General features: G+C 40.7%; 1 protein-coding gene across 1 annotated transcript in view; it reads left to right on the forward strand.

Annotated features, from left to right (window-relative positions):
* The window catches only part of LOC104407395 (A disintegrin and metalloproteinase with thrombospondin motifs 12-like), a gene marked incomplete at both ends in the record, with an annotated part of 102,694 nt that overhangs the window by 51,267 nt on the left and 36,841 nt on the right, over positions 1-14,586 (forward strand). The window lies entirely within an intron of this gene.

Here is a 14,586-nt window from a genome sequence, read left to right on the forward strand (position 1 = left end):
CAGCTTTTATTTTCCAGTGTTGTGTGCCTTTCCTTCTGCCAGGCTTTTTAAAATTCTTTAAAAAGAGATTATGCAGAATGAGAGAATTTCAGTCAAAACACATCAGGAGTGACCCATCTGGGTTCTTTTTGAAAACTTCAATCCCCCTTGAGGCTGGGATATGTTTTTCACACGTTGATCCTTTCTACCCCTGACTGTTTTTTCTGCAACCGTAACTTTTTGGCAAGTTTGACTTGAATTCTTGAGTACTTGTGGGATGATGAGAATTGCAGTCATTATTTTTAACAAAGCAATTCTTGCTCCATGCAGATGCTGGCCTCAGCATAAGATATTCCTCCTCTAATCCATGGTTTAAGTTTAGGATTTCTAGATTCTCTGTGATAGTTACCAGAATATTTAAAGACTTTTATTTGGTTGTTCTGAAAGTGGAGTGCAGGTCATCAACAACAATGTGTATTTGTAGAAGTATGATTAAAAATCACTTAAATATTGGTGCAGTAATACTTGGCATCATGTCTTTTGGGAAAATAAGCTAATACACTATCCTGGAAAGGCAGATTGTATCTAGAGTATGGCTGGCATCTTAAAATTACACAATGAGTAACTTTATTTATTGAAATAATTTCCTTAATTGACTTCATACCAAAAATTACAGAGCTTCCATTGGTTCTCTGATGTCGGAGGCCTTCAAGCTGAGTCTGCACCAAACTTTAGAAAAGGTACAGTATTGGTAGGGAGAACAAATAATAACCTAAATAATGTAAGCCCTGAGTTACGTACAAATAGAAATGCAGAGTATGTAGGGGTGTGTTTCTGTCTTTCACAGGTTAATTGTTAGAGTAGCTGGTTCTTTTCGAGGGGTTGGAAAAAAAAAGAGGAATGTAGGAATTTTTAATCCTTTGTCACTACTACTGCTGAAGTTTTACTGTGTAATATGTACTGTGTAATATGAATTGATAAATTAACAGAAGGAAACAGCAAGTCAGCTCCACTGAATTTCATGTGACAGGATATAACAATCACTGGTTCCTCTAAAGGCCCTAACTTGTAATGTGTATGGTACGTTCTGTTATCTCACCTCTGTTGTAGCCAGCTCGTCAACAAGGTTAGTAAAAAAGAAAGACATTGGCCTCATCTCTTTACACTGTACAGTGTCAGGGCAATTGCTCTTGTTAGAAGTGAAATACAGAACAAAAAAGGAAAGTGAGACAATTCTTGCTTTCTGTGCTAAATACACTCACTGCGCGGGTTTTGGGGAATAGTTGGTGCATAAATAAATTTTAAAGGGGGAAGATGACTCTTTTCAAGACCTTTACACTTCATGCTGTAAAATTTGATACCAGAAGCCTAGTACACCCACACGATATCACATGTCCTTTTGGGATCACTTTGAAACAAAATTACTTCAATTTACAGTTTACATTCAGTTGTAGAAAGGAATTATGTTTTATAGATTAAATATCATGACCAGTTTGTATTCTCAGCACTAACTTTGTCCTCACTGGGATGGGGCTTAACTGATGGAAGAGTTGCTTGCCATATCTCTTGTAGGAACTGGTTTTCAGAATCAAGTATTTTACCTTGTGGGCCAAGTTTGAGCATACGGATTGTATACTTTTGTTTATTTGAGCTCTGATTCTGTTTGTTTTTTAAACTTACGACAGTTGAGTAATTTCTAAGACTTATGCTTGGGAAACATTTTGTGTACCCAGGCAAAAAAGTAGTGGTGAGTTTTGCTTGGGTGCTTTCAAGTCAGCACACAAAGTTGGGTAGTGGTAATAGTAATCTTTTAGAACTAACCTGTCTGTCAGTCAAGGAATATAAAAAACAATTGTATCAGCAAAATCAAAAGAGGAATTCATGTGGGAGGAATAGATAGAGTATGCTGACCTCCTGTGCAGTCTTTTTTAAGGTTGGGTTTTTTTTTATGCAAGGACCATGTTACCCCTTGGAAGAAGCCCTGTACAGCATGTTCATGACTTTTACTGTGGCAACAACCACATGAATCTCCAGGCTCCAACCTGTCATCCGTCTCATCTACGTACTTAGCATCAGTTACATTCCTGTACTTCTGAAGTGATTAAATCAGTTTATAATTTGCAGTATCTTTAACAGTTGTAGATAGCTGAAGATAAATTCCTGTGGTAAATGACGCAAATTATAACTTAGGTTTGTGCTGTACGCTTCCACTGCTGCTTAGACAACTGCCAGATGACTCAGCAATTAGCTGCATTCAAATGTGAGTGCTAAACTTGTAGGTAGCATTATGATACTGTACATTGCAAGATGTTGTCTTTATAATTTGAAATCTCTGTGAGAAATAGCAAAAATGCCAAATGAAAAGTGGCCCAGAGCTTTATAAATAACTTCTCTAATCATTTATATCTGTAAGAGAGGAAACTAGGGGGGTTTGTTTTGTTTTTCTAAACAGGTTATCTTAAAAACTTGACTATGCCTCAAGTTAAAATGCAAGAGAGAAGGAACTAGCCTCCCTTCTACAGAGTAAGAAAGTATCTCCTCCCATTTCTTTGATTTCATGCAGTCTGACATTTGTTTGTGAACTGCAAAATGGAGAAGTTTTGTGAAGTTTATGGATGAAAATGCTGTTATGTAACAAAGCCGTTCTTCACTAAGAACAAACGGGACTGTTATGATAAAAATAGATGGACATCTTTTTCTTGGACTGATGAGATGGTCAGTTTGCTCTTTGCTCAGTAGAGCAGGGTAATTGAGTTTATTCAGACTGCGATTCAGTGATTGCAGCAGTAGGCTGTATAAATTGGTTTAGGGTATTAAAATAGATTTCTGAGAATACTTCATTGGAGCTTTCAGTGAACAGAAGTTGTCATGTACTTTACCCTCATTTTGGCATTGAAAAGATTTGGTAGATGAATTCCACACTGATCAGAAGTTATGATTAGTTTAGGTAGTACGTGGACCTTCAACTCATTGTCTGTACTTACAAATCTTATAATTGAAATATTTGCTTTTCAGTGTTGGAACTAGATGATTTTACGGCACTTTCCAACCCTAACTGTCCTATGGTTCTAATTCTGCATTGGAGCTGTGATGGGGTAAGGCTGGGGTGGGAGGCAGGAGACAGAGGTCAGGTGTTGTGTGAAATGAGTAGAGGGGTGAGGTGAGCTGCAGGAGCAGAGCAACATCATCTGTGCAAAACTGGTTTTTGTCTTTTGAATGATGTCTGGGTGGCATAGTTAATTTAGCAGGTCACTAGAACGCCATTAATCTGTTTCAGACAATAGTTACCTGTTGTTCTTCCTAAGAGTTATGCCTGATGTAGAATTATACTCAGTTACGGTCTTGCTTTTTGATGATTAGCTTGATACTGCCAGAGCATTCTCCTCATTTTTTCTGTCTGCAAGTGTACAGTATAAACTCTTAGTCTTGGCCTTTGACAGTGAAGTTCTTTGTTTAGCCACTTGGAAGAGGGAGGGAAGAAAAAGAAAAACCCAGGACACTGTTTTGTGGCCAATGGAAGCTGCCTTGCTTGCTGGCAGAACCCCTGGTTCATACTGTGTAACTTCCCTGTCTTTCGGAGGATGATGCTGACATTCTTCTGGTATTTGTTTATCCTGTATTAAACCACATCAGTTACTTCTCAGCTAAATTTGCTTAGTTTCTCCAAAACATAGAGAGTATTATTGCATAATTTCATTCAAATCATGCATTGAATCGTAGTAACTGAGATCAGTTCAATATACGCAATGAAAAGCAACCTTCTCCCTGTATCCCTCTGCTTTCTACAAAGAGGCTCTACTAATCTGCTAAAAGATGTTTGCCATGAAAAAAGAGCGAATAGAGACATTCAGTTAGAATGATATCTATTTTAAAGCAGGAACATAAACCAGACAACTTGCAGGAGTACATGGAATATCTCTCATCTCTGAAACAGTCTGCATTGGACTGAAAACATGAAAGCCTGCATGTGCAGACAGCAGGAGATTTAGCATTTCAGGGGTAGGGTACCTGGAAACAAAGACGTGATGCCTGGTTTGTTCTAGCAATGCTAGAATTGCTACTAACTGTTGTCAAGAGATGTCCCCCCTCACCGTGCCCCCAAATGAAACAAAAGCAGAAGATTCTAACTTTCTTGTTTTTCTTTTCCCTCCTGTTTCTGAAAGTCTCTGGATCCTGTGCTGGAAAGATAAGACTCCTTCAGTGTTTTGTTTCTCATATCTGGCACTGAGTTTAAGAAGACTTCTGTGTTCATTTCACTTTGCTGTCAAAAATCCTGTTACTTCTAACAAATTAGTAGGTGCAAGTGTGTAGCCTTGCTAGGCAATGAAAAAGAATGTGGTGGGTTGACCCTGGCTGGAGGCCACGTGCCCACCAGACTGCTTTGTCACTCCTTAGCTGGATGAGAAGGGAAGATAGTAATGAAAGGCTCATGGGTTGAGATAAGGAGAGGGAGAGATCACTCATCAAGGACAAAGGAGGTGATCCTGCCCCTCTGCTCTGGTCTTATGAGACCCCACTTGCAGCACTGTGTACAGTTCTGGTGTCCTCAGCATAAGAAGGACATGGAGCTGTTGGAGCAAGTCCAGAGGAGTGGCACGAGGATGATCAGGGGGCTGGAGCACCTCCCGTATGAAGACAGGCTGAGAAAGTTGGGGCTGTTCAGCCTGGAGAAGAGAAGCTGCGTGGAGACCTCAGAGCAGCCTTCCAATATCTGAAGGGGGCCTACAAGGATGCTGGGGAGGGACTTTCATCAGGGACTGCAGTGGTAGGACAAGGCGTAATGGGTTCAAACTAAAACAGGGGAAGGTAAGGTTAGATATAAGGAAGAAGTTCTTTACTGTGAGGGTGGTGAGGCACTGGAATGGGTTGCCCAAAGAAGTGGTAAATCCCTGGCAGTGTTCAAGGCCAGGCTGGACAGAGCCTTGTGTGACTTGGTCTAGTGTGAGGTGTCCCTGCCCGTGGCAGGGGGGTTGGAACTAGATGATCTTAAGGTCCTTTCCAACCATAACCATTCTGTGATTCTAAGTACCATCATGGGCAAAACAGATTTGACTTGGGGAAATTAGTTCAATTTATTACCAATCAAATCAGCAGGATAAAGAGAAGTAAACCCAAATTTTAAAACGGGGTCACAGCCTCCGTTGGGCATCCCCCTGCTCCAGTGTGGGGTCCTCCCCGGGCTGCAGGTGGATCTCTGCTCCGCCATGGACCTCCATAGGCTTCAGGGCGCAGCCTGCCTCACCGTGGTCTGCACCATGAGCTGCAGGCTTCTGGAACACCTCCTGCCCTCCTTCTGCACTGACATGGGTGTCTGCAGGGATGTTCCTATCACATATTTCCGCTCGTCTCTCCAGCTGCAGTTGCTTTTGCCCAGCAACTTTTCCCCCTCCTTAAATGTGTTATCCCCAAAGTGCCATCACTGTCGCTGGTGGGCTCAGCCTTGGCCAGCAATGGGTCTGTCTTGGAGCTGGCTGGTGCTGGCTCTGTTGGACACAGGGGAAGCTTCTGGCAGCTTCTCACAGAAGCCACCCCTGTAGCTCCACCTGCTACCAAAACCTTGCCACACAAACACAATACAAAGGATTCCAGATTTTATTAGCATAGAGATGTTTAATAGATGTATTTATAATTACTTGAGTAGCCAAGCACTTAAATACTTGAGGTCAGGCTAGTTGTATTAGAACCTGGCTCCTTCTGTAGATAGGGAAGAATTGTCATTGCCAAAGGCTGATACATCCTGTCCTAATATGTTGTCTTTGGCTTTTGGTATGAATTGTCCTTGGGAGCTGCCTAGGCTATAGCTACATGCACTAGAAATATTAGCAGAGGAGAAGGGAATAAAATACTGTATTTAGTACAATTCTTCCTCTCCACTTTAATGAGTGCAGAGTCAAAACCAGAACTTTCCTCATTCAATGACTGAATAGATTTCAAAGTTCTGTGAAAGGCGATCTTCTAAACAATTTGGGTCAAAACTATAAGGAGGGAAATATCTGCCTCACTGTTTTTCAGTGAAGTCTTATTGTTCAGTCTCCGTGTCAGTGGAAAAAAACAGTGTTTGCTACACTGTGCTTGCTTACTGCAGTTGGTTTCCTGTAGTTTAAAAGTAGACTGTGGTCTCTTCCATGTCTTCATTGAAACAGTTTGTTTAACCACCCCTCACAGTGAGGACTCTCTGTCTGGATCCAAACTGAACTTAGTTTGGCATGTCTAACAATGTACTGTCATAGAGGAATACATTCTGCTCTTGCGCTGTGTCTACAGCTCTCTTTATGAAACTGTGAGGGATGCTATTGGACTTTCTGAGTACTGCCATTGATTGGGTAAACATATGCTTTGGTAATGTAAATGTTAAATGGCTGCCGTATTGATTCGGAGAGGAATAGCAAGCTTTAAAATTAGATTGTTACATGCCATCCCTTGCTCTTCTGTAGGGTAACACTAGCCTGGAACAATTGTAAAGCTTATTTCCACAGTTGAAATAGAAAACCCAGAAAGCTAAGCTGCATTAAAGAACATTTTTGTTCCAAGAGTTTGAAAATTTGCTTAGAACACCTGACCCATTAAAGGAGTAGTATTGGCAAAGCTGTTCAGCTTTTGGTCTGGTTAGTGCCAGATTTCTCAGTCATACTGAACTCTCTCTGAACTTTCTTAAAAGAAGCTACAGTTACCTTATTATTTCTGGGCAGATCACAGATCTGTAATTCTTCTGAGAAGCGCTGGACTTACGCTGTGGGGCTAATGCGCTGATATGGGCTCAGTGTTCACTGTTATTTTCTCCGAAGTCTGTGTGTCCCTGATGAACCTCTGTCAGCCTCTCCTCATACGTGACCTGCTTTAAAGAGGTGTCTGAGCAAAGTTTTTCTGCATCAAACACAGCGTACTTGCAGCTTGGCCACTCCTGGCTTGGGGCTGGTGTTCTTCACTTTTCATGTCCCAGCAGCTGCTTGAACTTGAATGCTTTTTGTGTACTTGGAGAGACTCCTCTGGATGAGTTGAACTTAAAAGGAGATCGTAAACTCCTCTCAGCGTAGATTTTAGCTTTATGATTAGTTTGGAATGCGGGTAACTTAATTTCTTAGGAGGTTGTAAGATTTTTTTCCTATCCAGCACTACTTCAGTCATCTTGTAGAGGGTTGTAAGCTCTCTTTTAAGGAGAAGTGTGGCTCTATCTAGACTTAGCCGACACCACACACAATTATTTCGTAGCATGTTCTGGTGTGCACGAATCTTGTTCTGCACTCCTGATTATCTCCATGGTGAAAGATGAAGTTCTTAGCTCCAGTGATGGGTGCTTATCACAACCATTCTCATAATGAATTTCTGGCAATATTGAGCTGCTTGAGACAGTGTTTAGTAGATGCAATTTCCCTAGACAGCAGTTTGCAGAGCGTGTCTTTTGGAGTGCAGGATGTTATTTGTAATGCAGGTCTTTGAAGTGTTTTTGCATTTGGTTGCTGTGAAAAAAGTTCTGTCTCGACATAGATTTAATGACTTACTGGACTTGATAGCTGGATTGGATTAGTTTTGAAAGACACCTCGTAGGGTGAGATTTGTTCCTCAGTTTTGTGGTGTTTATGTAGATTGCCTGTTGCAAGGTATCTTTGCAAATAGTATCTCTTCACTGTGTGCTGTTTCTGAACTGTCCTGAAAAAACTGTATGTAAGTAACAGACTGGAGGGACACTATTCACTTAAAGATCATACAGAACTACACACAATTTTTTTTCTTTCTAGGGAAAGGAATTGTCCAAAAGAAAAAAGACAACCACCTTTATAAAAAAAAAAAAATAAAAAAATGGTGGCCCAGAAGATTGCTATGCTAAAATTATCTAAAATATTTGTATTTATGCTCTTCAATGCTGCAATTGTTTGAAGACTTTGTGGAACTATTGTTGCACGTCCAGGTTTCTATAAGAAAGAGCATAAAAGAGAATACTGATTGCTTTTTTTCTTTTCACTTTTTTTTAAATTTTATTATTTGTGATTGCCTTGGTCCCTTCTTCACTTTCTGCTTTTCTTCTCTTGCAGATACTCAACTTTTACTCTAGCAAACAGCATGTAATCAGGCAGCTTAGCTGAAAAAACTGTATTTGTGTCCTCTGTAAATAACTAATGATGAAGTCCTTGTGCACATAAATTAGACTGTTAAAATAGTGAAAGCCTCTTTTAAATGATTCTAATCAGTCTCAAGAAATACTGCCCAAAAATTAATGTTTGTGCAAATGGGAAGTCCAAAGCCTTGATGTTCTTTATTAATTTCTTCAAAAGAGAAGCTCTAGTTCCGTGCTGCCTCTGATTGTAATCATTGTAAAACAGGTCTTTTCTTTTGTTCAGCTTCAGTACAGTGTTTGAGTTGAAGCTGTAGAGAGAGTGTAGATGTTTTTTTAACACAGTTAAAACACAGCCTCAGTCTGAGCCTTCCATTTTGCCAAACTTAGAATGAGCAGCAGGTTTCCTGCCTACCTGAGGAATAAACCAAGCTAAATCAAGCTCCTTCCTCTCTGATCTGCACTGTTATCAGTTGAGCCCCTAGTCTGGATTCCCCTCATCTCTGTGGAAGTTTGGATTTGGATCAAAGCCTTCTTTCAGGTGCTGCAGTTTTAACAAGGGATCATTCCTGACATTTTCTGTATTATTTGCCTGACATTCTACAGGTAAAATATTCGCTGAACCACTCTGCTTTATGGTATTTTCTTTTCACTGCCCCTCTTGCATCCATTACTCCTCATGAGGTACTTCTGTTGGTCAGGTCTTCCTCAGAGGAGATGGAAGGAGACGAGAGGGATAATATTTCATCTGCCAGGGAGGCAATGGGGAAGAAAGGCAGTAAAAGAAGGGAGTTTCTTCAAAGCACAGACAGGTCACATTGGCAGGCAAGCTGAAAGCTGTCCAAGTGGAGATAGCCTTAACATTGGGGCATGGATTACTGAACAGCCCCTTCCCCTGCTGGTGGATGTAGCCTAGTTTTATCCATCATTGTCCAGTTTTGGGACATTTTTGTCTCCTTAATCTGTAATTAATCATACTGTTTTATGGTGTGTATGAACTGCATGCTTCAGGCAAACTTGTCTGCGTACTGCTCTCTTGGTGTCAAGTACCTGGAGAGGAGCCAAGGACTTTCCACAAACAAAAACTCAGATTGTTATTTAAAAAAATAACAGACGCTGAGTCTGTTAATAGGGCTTTGCTTGATTCTGTTTCCACAGGAGCGCAAAATTCAAAGCTCAAACTTCTTGGCATTTTAGTGTGGGACCCCAAATAGCTTCCTTCTGTGAAGGATTCTGGCATAGATTTTTGAAGACAGCGAACCACAGGGAGTCCAGTTAATTATGGCTGGTGCTACTGACAAACATCCACCCTCTACATGACAAAGATGGAAGCAAATCAATGGGATCCTGACATCCAAGAGTTTATAATGCCAGTGCCCCTGACAACCAGTCTCTAATCAGAAACCAGAATCCAAGGAAAAAGTCACTCTCAGAATTCTGGCTAAAACTGCAAACATTGTTTAGCCCATGCGGTGGTACTCACATACAGTAGGTACCTACACAGTAGGTACTCATATGCAGTGGTACCTACACATGCAGTAGGTAGTCAATGCCTGACATAGAGGCTACCTTCTGGTAGTTTTCAAAGAAATGGTTCTGTCTTCTATGTTAATAGGCCTAAGTTAAGATGTATGAAAGAAGGAGAGCATAATCTAAGTGTAATTGTCTTAGTATTCTCCTGTCCTTTTGATTTATAAGTCAGGATTTCAAGGCAACTAAGAGACAATTTTTAAACTATTGATTATAAGACCAGGAAATTCTCATTGTTAGTGCTCAGTGAAATAATCCCATGTTTATATTAATAAATGCTTCATTAATATATATAAGTAATTGCATTCTCATACATTTTAACTTAGATACTTACGACTTGGGGTCAGATTTCTTAACCAGTGATTTCTACAAATACTAAGACAAAGATCTGTCTAGAACCATTTTTATTATTTATTATTATTTATTTTACCCAGCTTACGTTTGTACATGAAATCATCTATTTCTGTCTAGAGCTTTATAATTGAACTGTCGTGTTATAGCTGGAGAACTCAAATCCAGTCTTTGAAAGATATTTTTAGCTGAATCCTTGACTTATTTTCACATCTAGAAGAGTAAAAATAGGCAAATCTGTCTTCTTGAAATGTACCCAAGGTTTTTGTGGTGGCGAAAGAGTAAGGGGATGCCAACTGCGGTGGTTTCAGCTAAGCTCCCCAGTTCCCATGGCTCTCTGTGGGCACACCGAGACCTCTCTATGGACATGCTGAAAGAGATTATTTGCAACATGTCACAGTTTAAGCTGTGCATTTTGAAAGCCGAACTAGAAACTATTTTTCTTGGAAATGTGAACATAGTTTAGTAACTGAGTGATAAAAATACCCTGAAAATACTAATCCAATGCCAGAATACATAGCAGCACCCTGACATTGTAAATACACAGAATAGCTGCAAAGGCAGGCAGTTTATATGATGAACATAAATAGATATCTTCTTTAACAACTTTGCTTGAAAAATTTTGTTTAAAAGATGCCAGTGGTATTCCCTATCCTATATATTCTGTTTTACAGTATTACTTTTTATCTGTAAGGTGAGTGCTGAGCTGGCGTTTACTCTCGAACTGCAACACTCTAGATATTCATGGCAACCACTATTCCTGCACAATCACACCATGTTAGTGCTAATAAATGAAATAGTCCTGAATTCTTTGGCATTGCTGCCAGGTGGCATAGAACAGTCTCTGAGCATCCATTAAATTTTCCCAGCCTCTTGAGCAGAGTGGTCAGATCCTGACTACTGAGAGGGATTCCCGGTCTGTGTCCACTCCTGTGCCATGCTCAGGAATTGCTTGATAGCATGCTCATTGGCCGATACTGAAGCTGTGCTGCAAACTATCCACTTTAATAGAGAAGGCAGACAAGTTCTAAAATGTGAGTATGTTTGTTCCCTAAGTATGTTTAACTTACTGGAGTAGGCAAAGCCTGATGGGGCAAATTCTTGTTGCATTTTTTGTTAAGACAGAGGGGACTTGGGAGTACGGAGTACCATTTTGCTTCATGAAGCTTCAGCGGTGGCATTGTATGTCCAAGGAGCACATCACCTGGAGAGGAACCAAGTTAGTGGTGGTTGAGTGTTCTGTGTGAAGCTGCAGAGCTCTGCCAGCAAAGATGTCTTAGAAATGTAAGGATGACATTTACAGAAAGCCAGAGGTGTCAGTGTTTTATAGCAGAAGGTCAAGCAGGAATAAGCCAGTTGTATTACAGTGGTGGAGCCTCTCTCAACTCCAAAATAGAAAAGTCAAGTAAAAGTGTATGAGGATTGCTTCTCCATATGGAGATATGAAAGCAAGTTTTCAGGAGAGATTTCTGCTTGAAACTGCCAAGCTACGACTAGGGGTTGCTTTTTTTGTTCAAAAACTTTTGGTTCATTGGTCAAGCTGGAAAATAAGAGGGATTTGGTAAAATGACACATACACGAGGGTGCACTCTGAAACGTGATTTTTTGGTCAAAAAAACAAAAGGAAAACCAGAAAGTTATTTCAGGCTTACAACCATTCTGCTCAGACATAGATAGGCAAAGCATTTTTGTTTCCTAGGGTGAAATGAATGATTTTTAGCTTTCATGTTCTTCAGCCAACTTTAAGTAAACAGACTATTCAGGCTGAAAAGGTTGCATAATTTTGAAGAAGGTTTCATTCTGAAAGTATTGAAGTGAAGCATCTTACTTTTATGGTGTTTGACAGTTGATTTTAAAGTATCAACGTTAATTTGTGAGTAGTTTCAGTTGACCTGAATCTACGTATTTGGTGACAAAAGTAGCAGACTTAAAATCTTCCTGCAGGTCTTGACTGTATTTATATGTCAGAACACTACTTCCTCCATCACTTAAATGTACAGTTGTAGAGACAACCAGTTAAACATTGTAGTAATGTTAGAAATGAATGCTGTAGTTGTATTTTGATGAATACTCTCTATGCTAACTCACAGAAGTCAAGAATGCTGGTCGTTAGTAACTGCTCTTACGGAACAGTGTTTTTGAGCCTTTTTTTAGTTGAAGGATCAATTGGTTTGAGAGAGAAGAAAACCCAGTAATTTGTACAGTTTTCATTTATGTCCAGCTAAAAGTGGACTAAAGTTTGAGTGAACATTTGTGGCTCTTCTTTTGTTGGCTTGTTCATATGTGTAGAAATGCTATTTTTTTTAAACTGTCTTTTAGATGCTTCATGAATCATCAGTGGTCAGGAAACATTGCTACAGGCAGTCTGTGAATTAAGGTGGTCAACTTTTGTTATTTAACTAGCCTTAACTACTAATAACAAATACAAGCAATACTGGATTCCACTGTGAAGTTTAACATCTTGACACATTTTTCACAATCTGTTACAATCAGTTTTTGTTCTCTTTGTTGGAGGATGAATGAAGGATTTATAAAGAGAGGTGAAATGTAATGTCTTTTAAGGTGCTATCAAAAATAATCGCTATGTGTAGAAAATAGGTGAGATGAGTATCTGTAAGGCAGAGCCGTAGTGTACTGGTAATATTGCTCAAATGCAAAAACCTACAAAATTACAATATTTGGAAATAATTGCTGAGATTGGTAGAACTGCTATTGATTTCCAGAACTCAATGGAGATAATGAAGAGCAAATTTGGTTAGTGTTTTTAAACATACAGTGTGATTGGAAGCTAGAGACAGTTGATTATTATGGAACACTGTTATGTTTCTGTTTCTTTATTAAGCATATTTAGACTGTGAGCACCCATCGTAACAGAAAGCTTTATGCAGGGAACATGAAACTCCTTGGTTAACTACAGGACACTGCCCCCGGAGCAGCTACTCAGTAGCTATTAGATTTTGTAGAGACTCAATGCATTCATGTACCCCGTAGGATGTCTGTGGGGGACACACATGGTATGGGCTGGAGCAGGGTCGCAGCCTGCAGGGAGGCTGCATCCTGTTTTGGGACCACCCAACAGGGTTGGTAAACACAGGAGTGGTGGCATCTCACTGCTGCTGCGGGCTGCCTGTGTGTGTTTGTCTCTGACTTCCTATCCCTCCATGAGAGGAGGCAGGAGCAGCTGGTCCCAGCTGGTTCTGTGTTGATAGTTTACAAGCACAGAGAGATGCAAGCAGCTGTTTTTGCTGTATTAACTGAAGGGAAATGATGAGCCAGAGGTGAGTTACTGCAGTGGGTATTTGGCTCTTGGAGACCTAGTGGAGGCTCTGAAATATACCCAACATTTCTAATTCCGCACGGGGGAGCATAAACAGGCGAAATAGTGCTGGGCATATTGTTTTTGTGATGACAGTGATAGTACAGGGAGGATCTTGTGAAGGGTATCTGTGTGGAGCGAGTCCTTCCTTACTTGTTGCAAGGCTGAAAAAGCCATTATGGGCATTTTGGGTGTATGGAGCAGCAGTCTATCCTCTCGAGGGAAGTGCAGTGTCATCTTGAGCTGCTTGAAGAAGGCAGAGCAAGACTGCAGGTGGGAAGAGAGGCCTCTTGTTTTCCCTCAAGGGGAATCCCAGACCCTCCCCTTCTGCTCTGCAGCTGTTTATCCCTGGTCAAACCAGAGGAAACTTACACCCTGGCTTGAGGATGGATGAGTGATGATCTAGTGTGAGGCATCCCTGCCCATGGCAGGGGGCTGCAAGTACATGATCTTAAGGTCCTTTCCAACCCAAACCATTCTATGATTCTATGAGTGTGGAAGGAAGCACATGTTATGGACCGGAGGAGAGCATTATGCTGGCATACCTGCCTCCTTTGCTGTATTTCAGCTTGTGGTTGTAATGGGAAACAGAAGGAAATGTTTCCTCCATATTTTAAAAATTTCTCCCATATTTTAAAGGTTTTTCACGTATTTTAGGACTTTGGTAGGTATCTGTACCATGGAGAATTCGGTGTCTGATAGAAAAGGAGGTGCACAACTTTCCCAAAGTAAAATGTTTGCACAAGGAAATGCACCACTTTACTTACAATACCTGAATGAAACGTGATTATTCTCAGTCACCCTTTCTTGAAGAGAGGACTGCTAATATTCACCAGTTTTAGATTCAGTGTTGTGAATTTAAGTCAGTCAGTGTGGGTGCATAAGCTGCCTTAATGGCTTTTGCCCAAGAGGAATGGCTCTCCCAGGTCCCCATAGTACAGGAACCAGTCTTGTTACCTGGGAGAAGAGACTGACCCCACCTCACTGCAACCTCCTTTCAGGCAGTTGCATAGAGCGATAAGGTCCCCCCTGAGCCTTCTCTTCTCCAGACTAAACCCCCCAGGTCCCTCAGCCGTTCCCCATCACACTTGTGCTCCAGACCCTTCACCAGCTCCATTGCCCTTCTCTGGCCCCGCTCCAGCACCTCAATGTCTTTCGTGTAGTGAATAAGAGCCTTGTAGCCTATTAGCCTTATTCTTATTCCTGATTTGTAGGTTGGTGATCTCTGGTCACCAGCATATAACCAGTTTTGTTTTTCTTCATTGTTACGTGAATGAAATTTATAGAACATTAATAGAAATTTTTGGAGTCTGATTCAAGAGCTGCTGGATACTGTTTCGTTAACCTCACTGGAAAGCAG

The sequence above is a fragment of the Nestor notabilis genome, unplaced genomic scaffold (assembly GCF_000696875.1).
Source record: "Nestor notabilis isolate BGI_N333 unplaced genomic scaffold, ASM69687v1 scaffold796, whole genome shotgun sequence".
Taxonomy (NCBI): Eukaryota; Metazoa; Chordata; class Aves; order Psittaciformes; family Psittacidae; genus Nestor; species Nestor notabilis.